We start from the raw sequence: 14,621 nt of genomic DNA, 5'->3' as shown, positions 1-14,621 counted from the left end.
CCTGCCTGAAGCCCTTTAGCTGAAAACTCCTGTGTTCCAAGGTAAGGGGTCCTCAGGCCCAAGCTCCACCCAGCCAGGTGGGTTAAAGTCAATTCCTTGTCTTAAAATGAATCCAATAATAATAAAAATTAATGCTCAATAATAAAAACAAATAATAATAAAAGCTAATACTTTTGAGCCCTTACTAGATATGCCAGGCATGCCATTTGCCAGATGAGAAAACTGAGGCACCGAACTACATAGTAACTCACCCAAGGACACCTGCAGTTCGGATCCAGAGCCCACACCCTTTTTAAAAATTTTTTTTGGGCACACAACTTGCAGGATCTTAGTTCCCCGACCAGGGATTGAACTCGGGCCCCGGCAGTGAAAGCGCTGAGTCTTAACCACGGGACCGCCAGGGAAGTCCCAGACACACTCTTAACCGCTCCTCATCCCCCTTCCACGGCCCAGATCACTCATCCCTCTGCTCCAGCTCGTCCTCTGCTCATCACTCCACTCTGTTTGTCCGGGGTCCGTCATGGGGTGTCTCACCCAGGGGTTTAGTAAGTGCTTATGGAACAGGTGAATGGAGTTTGGGAATTCTGTCTGCTTACCCAGGTTATCCGTAGGAGGGTATGGAGGGCATAAGAGGGAAGAACAAAAATGCTGGGTCCCACAGCACAAACACTCCCACCCCAAGCCCAGCTTCCTGGACACCCTGATACTACTCTCTGCCACATCTAGGGAAAGGGAAGTTTCTGAAAAGTTCCCAGATTTCAGATAGGCTCTCGTCACTGTTAGTGTAAGATCAGAGGGCATGAGTACAGTTGCCTCTTGGCCAGCCCCTATGAAAGTACTCCAGGGAAAAACACTCTGGAGGCTTCCGAGGTTATACCTGAGGTAGGATATAGATGGGCCCCTGGGCTGGACAGCTGGTGTTTGTCAAGTGGAGTAAAACTTAAGTTTGTTCTCCCCCAGACACTCTAAGGACAAAGCTAGTGGCAGAAGCTGAGCTCTGCTGGAATAAAGAGATAAAGTGACCACTCTTGAGGTCAAGGAAAACTTCCCTGTCTGCACACGCACAGGAAGGCTCCGTGGGGGTCAAAAAGGGATGGGGCGCCACCCCATAATAAGTGTGGACATACCCCCATAGGCCTCTGCAGTGGGATCCATCTTAGCGAAAAGTTGCGCACGCATGTTGGGGAGAGTCCTAGGACAGGTCAGGTGTGAAAAAAGAAACAAGATAATTGGCCAAAGGTAAACAAAGACCAGAAGGACTGTCCTATGTAAGTGATTTCAATCACTCCTTTACTGTGCTCCTCATTCAGGACACCAGCACTACTCTCTGGGTGTGTATTTCTGCCTAGCTTCTGACTTAAATAAATAAACTGCTTCTCTGTGTGCTCACCCATACTTTGTGCTGTGTCTAATAATAAACTTTGTACCTGGTTTTTACATTTTTTGCCTCCTTGCAACATTCTTTCAAACCGAGGAAAGAGCCAGAGCTACTTTGCTTCTAGCCTCTAGCCCCTGGTGGTCTAGTGGCTGGGAGTCCTGGTTTTCATCCAGGCCACCCAGGTTCAATTCCTGGGCAGGGAATTGAGATCTCTCTTCAGGACTGCTCACTGCTGTCTCTCCGAGATCAGATGGATGAAAAAGCTGGGAGGTCTACATCAGTCAGGATGATTTTGATTTAAGGCAATAAAACCCAAGACACACTAGCTTAGCAACAAAAGGGATTTGTTGGCTCTTGTAGCTGAGAGATCAAGAGAAGATGGGTTTCAGGCATGGTTCCATCAGGGCTCTGCCCCTATTTCTCTGTGATTCTCTCTGGGATCTGCTCCCATCTGTGGAGCTTCATCCTCAGGCTATCTTCCAATAGCATCCAGTGTTGCAGATCTTCTTCTTCTTCCAGAGGTAATGTTAGACATGCCACACACACACACTCCGCCCCGCCCCCCCCCCCCCGCCCCCCACAGCCCTTTCATTTCACAAGCATTGTCTGATCGGGTCTCACCTGAGTCAGTTGGAGTGTCTGATTCTAAATAGCTGCTTAAGTAAACCTAGAAGATGGAGTTGATGAGTGTTTTCAAGTGGGATTTTGGCCCCAGGGCTCACTGGAGACAGGAGGAGTTTCTGCCAAGTGCTCTCTTGTCTGGCTTGCTGGTATCATTTTACCAAATAATACAGTTATCTTAGAGTCAGGACATTGGAGCTGGCGCACCCAGGCCTGTGCCCTACAGAGTTCTACCACCATGTGTCCGTTTGAAGACCTATGAGGGGCCCAGCACTCTGATTTTGGAGGCTCCACTGCACACCACAGCAAATACATTAAAATGTACCTACACGCCTCATTCAACTTAATGGAAAAGTAACTTAAAAAATAGTTGCGCTCAATTGCAATTGAATAGGTGACAGTGTCACAGTTTATAAACATTTACTTTTATTTTTTTATTTTTTTGGCCGTGCCACGTGGCTTGCGGGATCTTCGTTCCCCTACTAGGGATTGAACCTGGGCCCTCGGCAGTGAAAGCACGGAGTCCTAACCACTGGACCACTAGGGGATTTCCAACATTTACTTTTACTGATTTTGCTATTTTCTTTTTGAATTTAGGAACCAACACATTTTCTTGGGCCTTTGCAAAGCTCATGAGCACTAGGCCCGGGGCCTGTGGTGCTTATTATGGAGAACCGACTGGGTTGAGGCTAGTGATGGTGATTTGTGTGCATGCGCCTGAAAGGACATCAGGCCTGGAGCCAGACCTGCGGAAGTTGGTCCCAGCTCTGCGACTAACTAGCTACATGACCTTGGGCAAGTTGCCAACCTCTCTGGGCCTCCGTGTGGTGAATTGTCAATTGGAGATAAGGATGCTTGCATTTCTTCACTGTGTACTTCCTGGAGGAGCATTCCTTCCAGCTGCAAGAGCAGAGGGGATGAACTGAGAGTTACTTCAGAGCCACGTAAACCCAGTTCCTTTGGGATCCGATTAACAGACACAAGTTCACTGTCCTCTCTAAGCCAAGGTCCCAACAGGTTCTGAAGGGGTGAGCTTGCTGAGTTCACAGCTGTGTTCCCAGTGGTCCAGGCACATGACTTAGCATCAGCAGAGACATGAGATAAGGGATGGTGGGATTCAGGAGAGCGGGCTGAGAGCCTGAGAGCCATGTAAGAGCCCAAGAGTGGAAGTGCCCTTTGCTTGTGGAGGAAGGTAATAGATCCACACGGAGTTAATTCTGCAATAACTGGGGAGGGCCTGGGACTGCAGAGGTGAAAGGACAGGGCTGCACCAGCATCTTAACCCCAGGGCAGTCACTCCCTTCTTTCTTGGATTTGCCCCTGGCTGCTTTCACTGTGCACCAAGGGTACCATGCGTGGCCTGGGGCAGAACAGGGCGGGATCCCCTTTGGAGTTCAGGTGTGGGGAAGGTTAGGTTAACCAAGGCTAAGGATCAGCCTCTTCACCATAGGAATCACTTTAAAAAAATCGTGGTAAAAAACACATGACATAGAATATCTTTTTCCATCCCTCCACTTTCAGTCTGTATGCGTCCCTAGGTCTGAAGTGGGAAAAAGATATTCCATGCAAATGGAAATCAAAAGAAAGCTGGAGTAGCAATACTCGTATCAGGTAAAATAGACTTTAAAATAAAGACTGTTACAAGAGATAAGGAGGGACACTACGTAATGATCAAAGGATCAATCCAAGAAGATATAACAATTATAAATGTTTATGCACCCAACATAGGAGCACCTCAATACATAAGGCAAATGCTAACAACCATGAAAGGGGAAATCAACTAACACAATAATAGTAGGGGACTTTAACACCCCACTTACACCAATGGACAGATCATCCAAACAGAAAATAAATAAGGAAGCACAAGCTTTAAATGACACAATAGACCAGATAGATTTAATTGATATTTATAGAACATTCCACCCAAAAGTGGCAGAATACACTTTCCTCTCAAGTGCACACGGAACATTCTATAGATCACATCTTGGTCACAAATCAAGCCTCAGAAAATTTAAGAAAATTGAAATCGTATCAAGCATCTTTTCCAACCACAACGCTATGAGATTGGAAATCAGTTACAGGGAAAAAACTGTAAAAAACACAAATACATGGAGACTAAACAGTGCGCTACTAATAACCAAGAGATCACTGAAGAAATCAAAGAAGAAATTAAAAACTACATAGAAACAAATGACAACAAAAACACGACGACCCAAAACCTATGGGACACAGCAAAAGCAGTTCTAAGAGGGAAGTTTATAGCAATTCAACCTCACCTCAAGAAAAAGAAAAATCTCAAATAAACAATCTAACCCTACATGTAAAACAACTAGAGAGAGAAGAACAAAGAAAACCCAAAGTCAGTAGAAGGAAAGAAATCATAAAGATCAGAGCAGAAATAAATGAAATAGAAACGAAGAAAACAACAGCAAAGATCAATAAAACTAAAAGCTGGTTCTTTGAGAAGATAAACGAAATTGATAAACCCTTAGTCAGACTCATCAAGAAAAAAAGGGAGAGGACGCAAATCAATAAAATTAGAAATGAAAAAGGAGAAATCACAACTGACACCGCAGAAATACAAAGGATTATAAGAGACTACTACAAACAACATATATGCCAGTAAAATGAACAACCACAAAGAGATGAACAAATTCTTGGAAAGGTACAATTTGCCAAGACTGAACCAGGAAGAATTAGAAAATATAAACAAACCTATCACAAGTAATGAAATTGAAACCAGAATTAAAAATCTTCCAACAAACAAAAGCCCAAGACCAGATGGCTTCACAGGCGAATTCTATCAAACATTTAGAGAAGAGCTAACACCCATCCTTCTCAAACTCTTCCAAAAAATTGCAGAGGGAGAAACACTCCCAAATTCATTCTATGAAGCCACCATCACCCTGATACCAAAACCAGAAAAAGATATCACAGAAAAAGAAAATTATAGACCAATATCACTGATGAACATAGATGCAAAAATTCTCAACAAAATACTAGCAAACAGAATCCAGCAGCACATTAAAAGGCTCAAACACCATGATCAAGTGGGATTTATCCCAGGGATGCAAGGATTCTACAATATATGCAAATCAATCAATGTAACACAGCACATTAACAAATTAAGGAATAAAAGCCATATGATCATTTCAATAGATGCAGGAAAAGATTTTGACAAAATTCAACCCGATTTATGACAAAAACTCTCCAGAAAATGGGCATAGAGGGAACCTACCTCAACATAATAAAGGCCATATATGGCAAACCCACAGCAAGCATGATACTCAATGGTGGAAAACTGAAAGCATTTCCACTATATCAGAAACAAGACAAGGATGTCCACTCTCGCCACTCTTATTCAACATAGTTTTGGAAGTCCTAGCCACAGCAATCAGAGAAGAAAAAGAAATAAAAGGAGTACAGATTGGAAAAGAAGTAAAACTGTCACTGTTTGCCAATGACAGGATACTATACATAGAAAATGCTAAAGATGCCACCAGAAAACTACTAGAACTGGGCTTCCCTGGTGGCGCAGTGGTTAAGAATCCACCTGCCAGTGCAGAGGACATGGGTTCAAGCCCTGGTCTGGGAAGATCCTACATGCTGTGGAACAACGAAGCCTGTGCACCACAACTGCTGAGCCCGCGTGCCACAACTACTGAAGCTCACACACCTAGAGCCTGTGCTCTAGCAACAAGAGAAGCCACTTCAATAAGAAGCCCGCACACTGCTACGAAGAATAGCACCCACTCGCCGCAACTAAAGAAAGCCCGCGTGCAGCAATGAAGACCCAACGCAGCCAAATATAAATAAATTAATTAATTAAAAAAAAAAACTACTAGAACTAATCAATGAATTTGGTAAGGTTTCAGGATACAAAATTAATGCACAGAAATCTCTGGCATTCCCATACACCATCAACGAAAAATCAGAAAGAGAAATTAAGGAAACACTCCCATCTACCACTGCAACATAAAGAATAAAATACCTAGGAATAAACCTGCCTAAGGAGGTGAAAGACTTGTACTCAGAAAGCTATGTAACACTGATGAGAGAAATCAAAGATGACATAAACAGATGGAGAAATATACCATGTTCTTGGATTGGAAGAATCAATATCGTGAAAATGACTATACTACCCAAAGCAAGCTACAGATTCAGTGCAATCCCTGTCAAACTACCAATGGCATTCTTCACAGAATTAGAACAAAAAATTTTACAATTCATATGGAAACACAAAAGACCCTGAATAGCCAAAGCAATCTTGAGAAAGAAAAACGGAGTTGGAGGAATCAGGCTCCCCGACTTCAAACTATACCACAAAGCTACAGTAATCAAGACTGTATGGTATTGGCACAAAAACAGAAATATAGGTTAATGGTACAGGATAGAATGCCCAGAGGTAAACCTACGCATATATGGGTACCTAATTTACGAAAAGGAGGCAAGAACATACAATGGAGAAAAGACAGCCTCTTCAATAAGTGGTGCTGGGAAAACTGGACAGCCACATGTAAAAGAATAAAATTAGAGCACTACCTAACACCATAAACAAAAATAAACTCCAAATGGATTAGACTTAAATGTAAGACCAGACACTATAAAACTCTTAGAGGAAAACATAGGAAAACACTCTTTTATATAAACCACAGCAAGATATTTTTGACCCAACTCCTAGAGTAAAAGAAATAAAAACAAAAATAAATAAATGGGACTTAATTAAACGTAAAAGCTTTTGCACAGCAAAGGAAACCATAAACAAGACAAAAAGACAACCCTCAGAATGGGAGAAAATATTTGCAAATGAAACAACAGACAAAGGATTAATCTCCAAAATATACAAACAGCTCATGGAGCTCAATATCAAAAAAACAAACAATCCAGTTAAAAAATGGGTGGAAGACCTAAATAGACATTTCACCAAGGAAGACATACAGATGGCCAAGAGGCACATGAAAAGATGCTCAACATCACTAATTATTAGAGAAATGCCAATCAAAACTACAATGAGGTATCACCTCACACCGGTTAGAATGGCCATTATCAAAAAATCTAGAAACAGTAAATGCTGGAAAAGGTGTGGTGAAAAGGGAACCCTCCTGCACTGTTGGTGGGAATGTAAATTGACACAATCACTATGGAAAACAGTATGGAGGTTCCTTAAAAAACTAAAAATAGAACTACCATATGACCCAGAAATCCCACTACTGGGCATATACCCTGAGAAAACCATAATTCAAAAAGAGTCATGTACCACAATGTCCATTGCAGCACTATTTACAATAGCCAGGACATGGAAACAACCTAAGTGTCCATCGACAGATGAATGGATAAAGAAGATGTGGCACCTATATACAATGGAATATTACTCAGCCATAAAAATAAAAGAAATTGAGTTATTTGTAGTGAGGTGGATGGACCTAGAGTCTGTCATACAGAGTGAAGTAAGTCAGAAAGAGAAAAACAAATACCGTATGTTAATGCATATATATGGAATCTAAAAAAAAAAAAATTGGTTCTGATGAACCTAGTTGCAGGGCAGGAATAAAGAGGTAGACATAGAGAATGGACTTGAGGACATGGGGTGGGAGGGGAAAGCTGGGGGGAAGTGAGAGTAGCATCAACATATATACACTACCAAATGTAAAATAGTTGGATGGTGGGAAGCAGCAGCATAGCACAGGGAGATAGGCTCGGTGCTTTGTGATGACCTAGAGGGGTGGGATAGGGAGGATGGGAGGGAGGCTCAAGAGGGAGGGCATATGGGGACATGTGTATGCATATGGCTGACTCGCTTTGTTGTGCAACAGAAACTAACACGGTATTTTTTTTTTTTAATTAATTAATTTATTTTTGGCTGCATTGGGTCTTCGTTGCTGCGCACGGGCTTTCTCTAGTTGAGGCAAGCAGCGGCTACTCTTCATTGTGGTGCGCCGGCTTCTCATTGCAGTGGCTTCTCTTGTTGCGGAGCACAGGCTCTAGGCTTTCGGGCTTCAGTAGTTGTGGTTCACGGGCTCTAAAGCGCAGGCTCAGTAGCTGTGGCGCACAGGCTTAGTTGCTCCGCAGCATGTGGCATCTTCCTGGACCAGGGCTCGAACCCGTGTCCCCTGCATTGGCAGGCGGATTCTTAACCACTGCGCCATCAGGGAAGTCCCACTAACACAGTATTGTGAAGCAATTATACTCCAATAAAGATCTATTAAAATAAAAAAATTTTAGAAAAACGACATGAATTTATCGTTGTTTAAAGTATACGTGAAAATACTGTTACCTAAATGCACATGGTTATACAACAGATCTCATGAACTTTTCATCTTAAATGACTGAAACTTTACACCCATTGAATAGCTCCCTGTTTCCCCTTCCCCCCAGACCCTGGCACCCACCCTTCTACTTTCTGTTTCTATGAGTTTGATTACTCTAGGTACACCACATAAGTGGAATCATGCAGAAATTGTCTTTTTGTGACTGGCTTATTTCACTTAGTACAGCATCTTCCAGGTTCATCCAGGTTGTGCAGATGAGAGGGTTTTCTGCTTTTTTTAAGGCTGAATAATATGCCATTGTGTGTCTATGACACATTTTCTTTATCCATTCATCTATTGATAGGCATTTAGGTTGCTTCTATTTCAGGGCTATTGTGAATAATGCTGCACTGAACATGGGAGTGCAGATACCTCTTTTTTTTTTAATATTCTTAATTGTATTTATTTATTTAGACTGAGCTAGGTCTTCGTTGCGGCGTGCAGGCTTCTCTATTTACGGTGCGTGGGCTTAGTTGCGGTATGTGGGATCTTAGTTCCTCGACCAGGGATTGAACCCAGGCCCCCTGCATTGGGAGCGTGGAGTCTTAACCACTGGACTACCAGGGAAGTCCCGCAGATATCTCTTTGAGATCCTGTATTTCATGTAGCATAATGTCCTCAAGGTTCATCCATGTAGCATATTGCAGATTTTCCTTTGCTTTTAAGGCTGAATAATATTCCATTGTATGTATAGACCACATTTTGCTTATCCATTCATCCATCAGCGGACACTTGGGTTGCTTCCGTGTTTTAGCTATTGTGAATAATGCTGCTGTGAACACAGGGTCCCTTCGAGACCCTGCTTTCAATTCTTTTTAGTATATACCCAGAAGTGAAATTGCTGGATCATACGGTCATTCTATTTTTAATTTTTTGAGGAACATTCCTCATTCCTTTTCTGGCTCCAAAGTATTCCATTGTGTGGATATACTATTGTTTATTCTGCTGGGACTTATTGATGGGCATTTGGCTTTTTTTCCAGGCTTAGGCTATTACAAATAGAGCTGTAATAAATAACCTTGTCCCTGTGCCTTTTTGTATTGTTTGCAGTGAATCTTTAAGACAGATTCCTAGAAGTGGGATTGCAGGATCAAAGGGCAAATACACATGCAGGTATTGCCAAATTCCCTTCCATCAGGACGGTTACACTCCCACCAGCAAAGTGTGAGAATGCCTGTTTTCTCACAGACTAGAGAAGAGAGTATTTGTTAAACTTTTGGATTTTTGCCAATCTGATCAGCAAGAAATAGTTCCTTGGAGCAATTTGCATTTCTTTAACTACAAGTGTGGTTGAACATCTTTTCGTATAGTTTTGAAATATTTATTTGCTTTTCTTTTTCTGTAAACTGTTTATATTTTTAGTGCATCTTTCTCACAGATAGTTGGCCTTTTAATTTGTATTAGAAGCACTTTATATTTATTCTAAGAATGTTAACTCTTTTGTGTTGTAGTTGTGAATCTTTTTTTTACCAGTCTGTCATTTGTCTTTTAGATTTTTATTTATTTATTTATTTAAATTAAATTTTTTTTTTTTTGGCCGTACAAAAATGTCAATTCCATGAAACTTACTAATCTTTCCCCTATTGCTTCTGGATGTTGAGTCAGAATTAGGAAAGATTTCTCTGGTCCCAAATTATAGAAGGATTTACCCATGTCTCCCGTTAGTGCTTGGATGGTTTCATTTTTATACTGAAATCTCCAGTTTTTTTGGAATGTGTCCTGGTAATACAAGAGGAATGCCACCAACTGTTTCTGATTCCACAAGGCTCTCTAGTTATCCTAACACTAACTGTTTGTGTGTGTGTGTGTGTGTTTGTTTTGTTTTGTTTTTTTTAGGCCGCACCGTGCAGAATACGGGATCTTAGTTCCCTGACCAGGGATGGAACCCATGCGCCCTGCATTGGGAGCGTGGAGTCTTAACCACTGGACCGCCAGGGAAGTCCCTCCTAATACTAACTGTTAAGTCACCCATTCTTTCCCCACAATTTGTGATGCTGCCTTTATCATATACAAGCTTTCCATAGGCAATGGGGGCTGTTTCTGGATTTTGTACTTTGTTGTCAAGGGGAATCACTTTATCTCATTCACCACTGCTCAGGACCCTCCTTGCCAAGATCATCCTTGGGGAAGGCTCCCACCTGACAACAAAGCCCTTTTTCTCCAGGCTCAGAGGTCAAGCTTTGGAGGCAAATGCTCTGAGAGGGAGATCTATGGGAGCCAAATTCACACTAACCCAGCCTCTGCAGATAAAGAGGTGTTTCTGGAGAATGACCTTCAGAGAGGAGAGCTCTCTGGAAGTAGGTGGTCCCTATTCTGCCCCTGGGGAAGGGGTGGGTGGGACCAAATATTCTATCTTTACTACAGAGCTGGGGCCGGGAGAGAATCTAGTGCTTGGCTAATGGTGGCCCTTGAAGGATCATTTCTTTAAACAAAAGACAGAACGGCCATTTATCACCTATCCATCCACTCATCTTATCGATATTTACTTAACTTCTACTTCATAGCAAATACCATGCTCTGTGCTGGGGGAGAAGAGAATCAATACACTGTTCTTGCTTCTTTGGGGAATTAAGAACAGATGTTCTGAGAGCTAAAAGCATCACGAAAAGAAGCGTGGGTCTTGTTTTCTGAGCAGTGGTCAACACATCTGCTTCAGTAAATCAATGTCTCTTGTCAAAACTCTGCTGGCCAGAAATACAAGTTCTAGGAGGAGGAGAGGACCAGGGGACAAGCCTTTAATGATAAGTTAAGCTCTCACCTTTTTTTTTTAAAAATTATTTATTATTTATTTATTTTTGACTGCATTGGGTCTTCGTTGCTGCACGCGGGCTTTCTCTAGTTGCGGCGAGCGGGGGCTACTCTTCATTGCGGTGTGCGGGCTTCTCATTGTGGTGGCTTCTCTTGTTGCAGAGCATGGGCTCTAGGCACTCGGGCTTCAGCAGTTGTGGCACACGGGCTCAGTAGTTGTGGCTCGCGGGCTCTAGAGCGCAGGGTAGGGCCACAGGAAGTGGAAGCCATGGTACACCTCCTCCCACACCCGGACACCTGCATGACATCATACCTGCTCCATTCACTGCACAGGGTCTCTGGGAGGGTTGATGTGTGTGTTGACACCATATAAAGTGACTTATAGGCAAGTGTCCCACAATATTATTATTGTTCATATGCCCTAGATTTTGCGACCTCTCTCCCCACCATCAAACAGCCATTCCTGGCTTAGTAGCTCTGACTCCTGTGTTTCCCTTAGCCCTCCAAGTTGACCTTGAAGTCCCAGGTTCATAGAATCAGACATTGTTTAAGAGTTAAAGTGACCCTAGAAATCCTGGTATCCAGTGATTCTCAGTGTTGGAAGCACTTTGGTTTAGTAAAGAACAATGGCGGCAGTGGGTCCTGTTTGCAGCTCTTGTTGAGATTTACTTTCATGGGAAGCGGGGGACGCTACGGAAGCATGTCCCGCCCTCAGATGTGTGTGGAGGGCGGAGTTGCCCAGCCTGCCCCGATATGGGCCTCCTCCAGATCCAGGACCACCGGCTCTCCTGGATGGCCCGGTCGGGCCTGAGAACCTGAGGCTCAGCGTGGTTGAGGGGTGGACCTGGCCACCTGGGGTAGCCCCTTCCTCTGCTGGGCTGCAGCAGAATCAGGCTGTTCCTTATTACAATAAAATGACTTCTGCCCACTCCTTGAGCCCCGGGAAGTTGCACCCACGTCATCTGAGTGCCCCCTGCTCTGACGCCCGCCCACTCCCACTCTCTCCATCTCCTTCTCCTGAACACTGCTCCCTGTGTCCCACATGTCACGCTTTCCAGCCTCCTCTGTGTCCTGGCCCCTCACCAGTCCCCTCCCCTGCCTGCCAGAGGGGTGCCAGGTGCAGAGAATAGAGGGACAGGTGTCTCGCTGACGTGGGGTCTGGGCCTCTCTTCATGTTGCCCACGGTGGCTGGAGGAGACTGGCCTTTGAAGGACCCTAAAGAGAAAATGTCAAAAATCTCCACAAAATGGTGAAGCCAAGTAGACATCACGCCGTGACTTGGGAGGGGTTCGAATGATTCTCCCTCCCCCTCCATGTAATTATTATGATTATTTTCATAAAGAAAACCAAGCCTATGGGATCAGATCTCATAGTCCTGATGTCTGGAGTTAATTCAGGGGCCATTAGCTAAAGGGACGAGAGGGTGACACTGGGGCTCGAAGTTCCTAAGCCCATCTGACCTGCCGAGACCCCTGAGCATCTTCCTGACCATATAATAAAATAAATTGTCATGAGGCAAGCCAGTGACCAAGCAGCCCAGAGGCCAGTGGAGGAAGGAAGCCAGCTTTGGGGCCCAGCTGACCCATTAGGGAAGCATGCCTTGGGGGGAAGTCTTGGCCGGGAGTCTGGTGGGAGGTTAATCAGTACGTTGTCTGGCTCCACATCTCCTGGGAGAAGAGATGGGGGCCCCTGTTCCCTCGGCTCTAAGAGGTGTTTTGGACCTACCTTGCCGATAGGACAGTTTCGGTTCGTAAGTTTGCAATGTGTTTGTGTGTCTGAAGAGAAGGAAGTTGAAGCCTTTGCATCCAGACAGGAAGTTTCATCATCCCTGGCACATGGGAGTCAGCGGTCCAGTACAGGGAGTGACCAGGATGTCTGACTCCACGAGGCACTAAAAAGAGAACGCAAGGCTGTGCTCCATCCTGAAAGCCTTGGGTTACTATTGAAAACCCAGCTCACTGTCTGGAAGAGGAGAGGATGCCCCAGCAGAGAGGTCTGCTTGGTCAGAATGCCACTCAGTGTAAAGGTGTAGAAACTTCAGGCAGATAAATTCGATTTCCTTCCTCCATGATCATCCTTGCAAGGACCAGACAAAAGGGAGAACAACCTGAGATTCCCCAGAGATCCCCCTGGATCTCCCAGCTCCGTCGTATTCAATGCACACCAGGACTTCCTTATTTGCTGTTCCCCCTGGCTGGATGCTCTTCCCCCAGATCTTTGCTGGACCAACACCTTCTCAGCACAGATGGCTTAGCTCCTAGAGGCCCTCCCTGACCCCTACCCAAGGTGGCCCATCCCCCTAGGAGCCAGCCTCTCTCTAAGCCATTGCTGTATATTCTTTATAGTCGTTAATACTATTTCTGTTTAATATACTTCCCTTTTCCAGCCTCCACTGACTAGAATGTGAAGTCTCTGAGAGCAGGCCCTCACTGTGGTGATCACTGCCGTATCCCAGTGCCGAGAACTGTACCTGGCACCTGGTGGATGTTTAGTTGAATTGGTGGGTGGTACTTCGAATAGATGGGGAAAGGAAGGAGGTGGCTTGGAGACAGAAGGGGTCATGTAGGGGGGCGATGGCCTTTCCTTTCTATTGGCTTTCTTCTTCATATGCCTCCTGAGGGGCTGATCATGTGAAGAAAGAAACACCTCACCAGTCTCTCTCCCTTTAAGCGCCTTCACCAACAAGGAGGCTGACACTCCCCCTTGGGCTGGGGTCTGGCAGATGGACCACCCCCCAACAGAGGTGTTTCTGGGGCAGCAGGATCACACCTGCCCCTGTTCTTTAGCTAAACCAAAGAACTTCCAGCACCATGAGCAAATCCATTAGAAATTCTTCTCTGTGTGGGGCGGGCACTGAAGATAAAGTGGGGTGGGCCACTTTGACTTGCTGAACTTTAAAAGTAAGTGGCACAGGTGGGAACAGGTTGAAGGAGCCAGGTTTCCTTCTATTTGGTCTGCCTACAAACCAAACCTTCGAGCATCCAAGGACCCCTTAACTCTGCCTTGTGCTGATCCCAGCTGGTGGGTTCCTTAGAGGCAGCGTCTGAGATCGGGGTTTTTGCGCAGATGATGTGTTGTGGGAGAACCCACGGGATGGAAACTGGTAAGGGAGTGGGGGAAGCAGGATAGGGCAGGTGAAGAAGCCAAGCAGAGTTGTTTTTGGCTCAAGTCTGACTTCAGCCTGATCCCATGGGGGCCCTGGAGTGTGAATGGCCCCACAGAGCTGTTCCACCTGAACGCGAGGGGGCAGGCCTTCGTAACTGTGCACCACCCCGTCATCGGCTGCCGGCCACCCCTTGGGGGTGTGATGACCAGGTGGCTCCTGGTCAGCCAAAGGCGATTCTCTGGGGAAGGGTGCAGCTATGGGGCGGCAGCAGCCGACATTCACAGCTCTGGGGAGTGGGTGATGGGGATCTGGGCGGGGCATCTGTAGAGTCTCCTACAGCCTCCAACCATGCCTCCTACTGCCCTGGATGAACCACACCCCTCCCCCCAGGTGCCTTGGCCTCTGCCACCTCCCCTGCCTCCAAGGTCCCCTTCCTGCTCCTCTGAAAGTCCTCCTCAAA

This window comes from Balaenoptera borealis (genome assembly GCF_965194805.1).
Source record: "Balaenoptera borealis genome assembly, chromosome: 11".
NCBI classification, from domain to species: domain Eukaryota; kingdom Metazoa; phylum Chordata; class Mammalia; order Artiodactyla; family Balaenopteridae; genus Balaenoptera; species Balaenoptera borealis.
Note: the sequence above shows the minus strand (reverse complement) of the source record.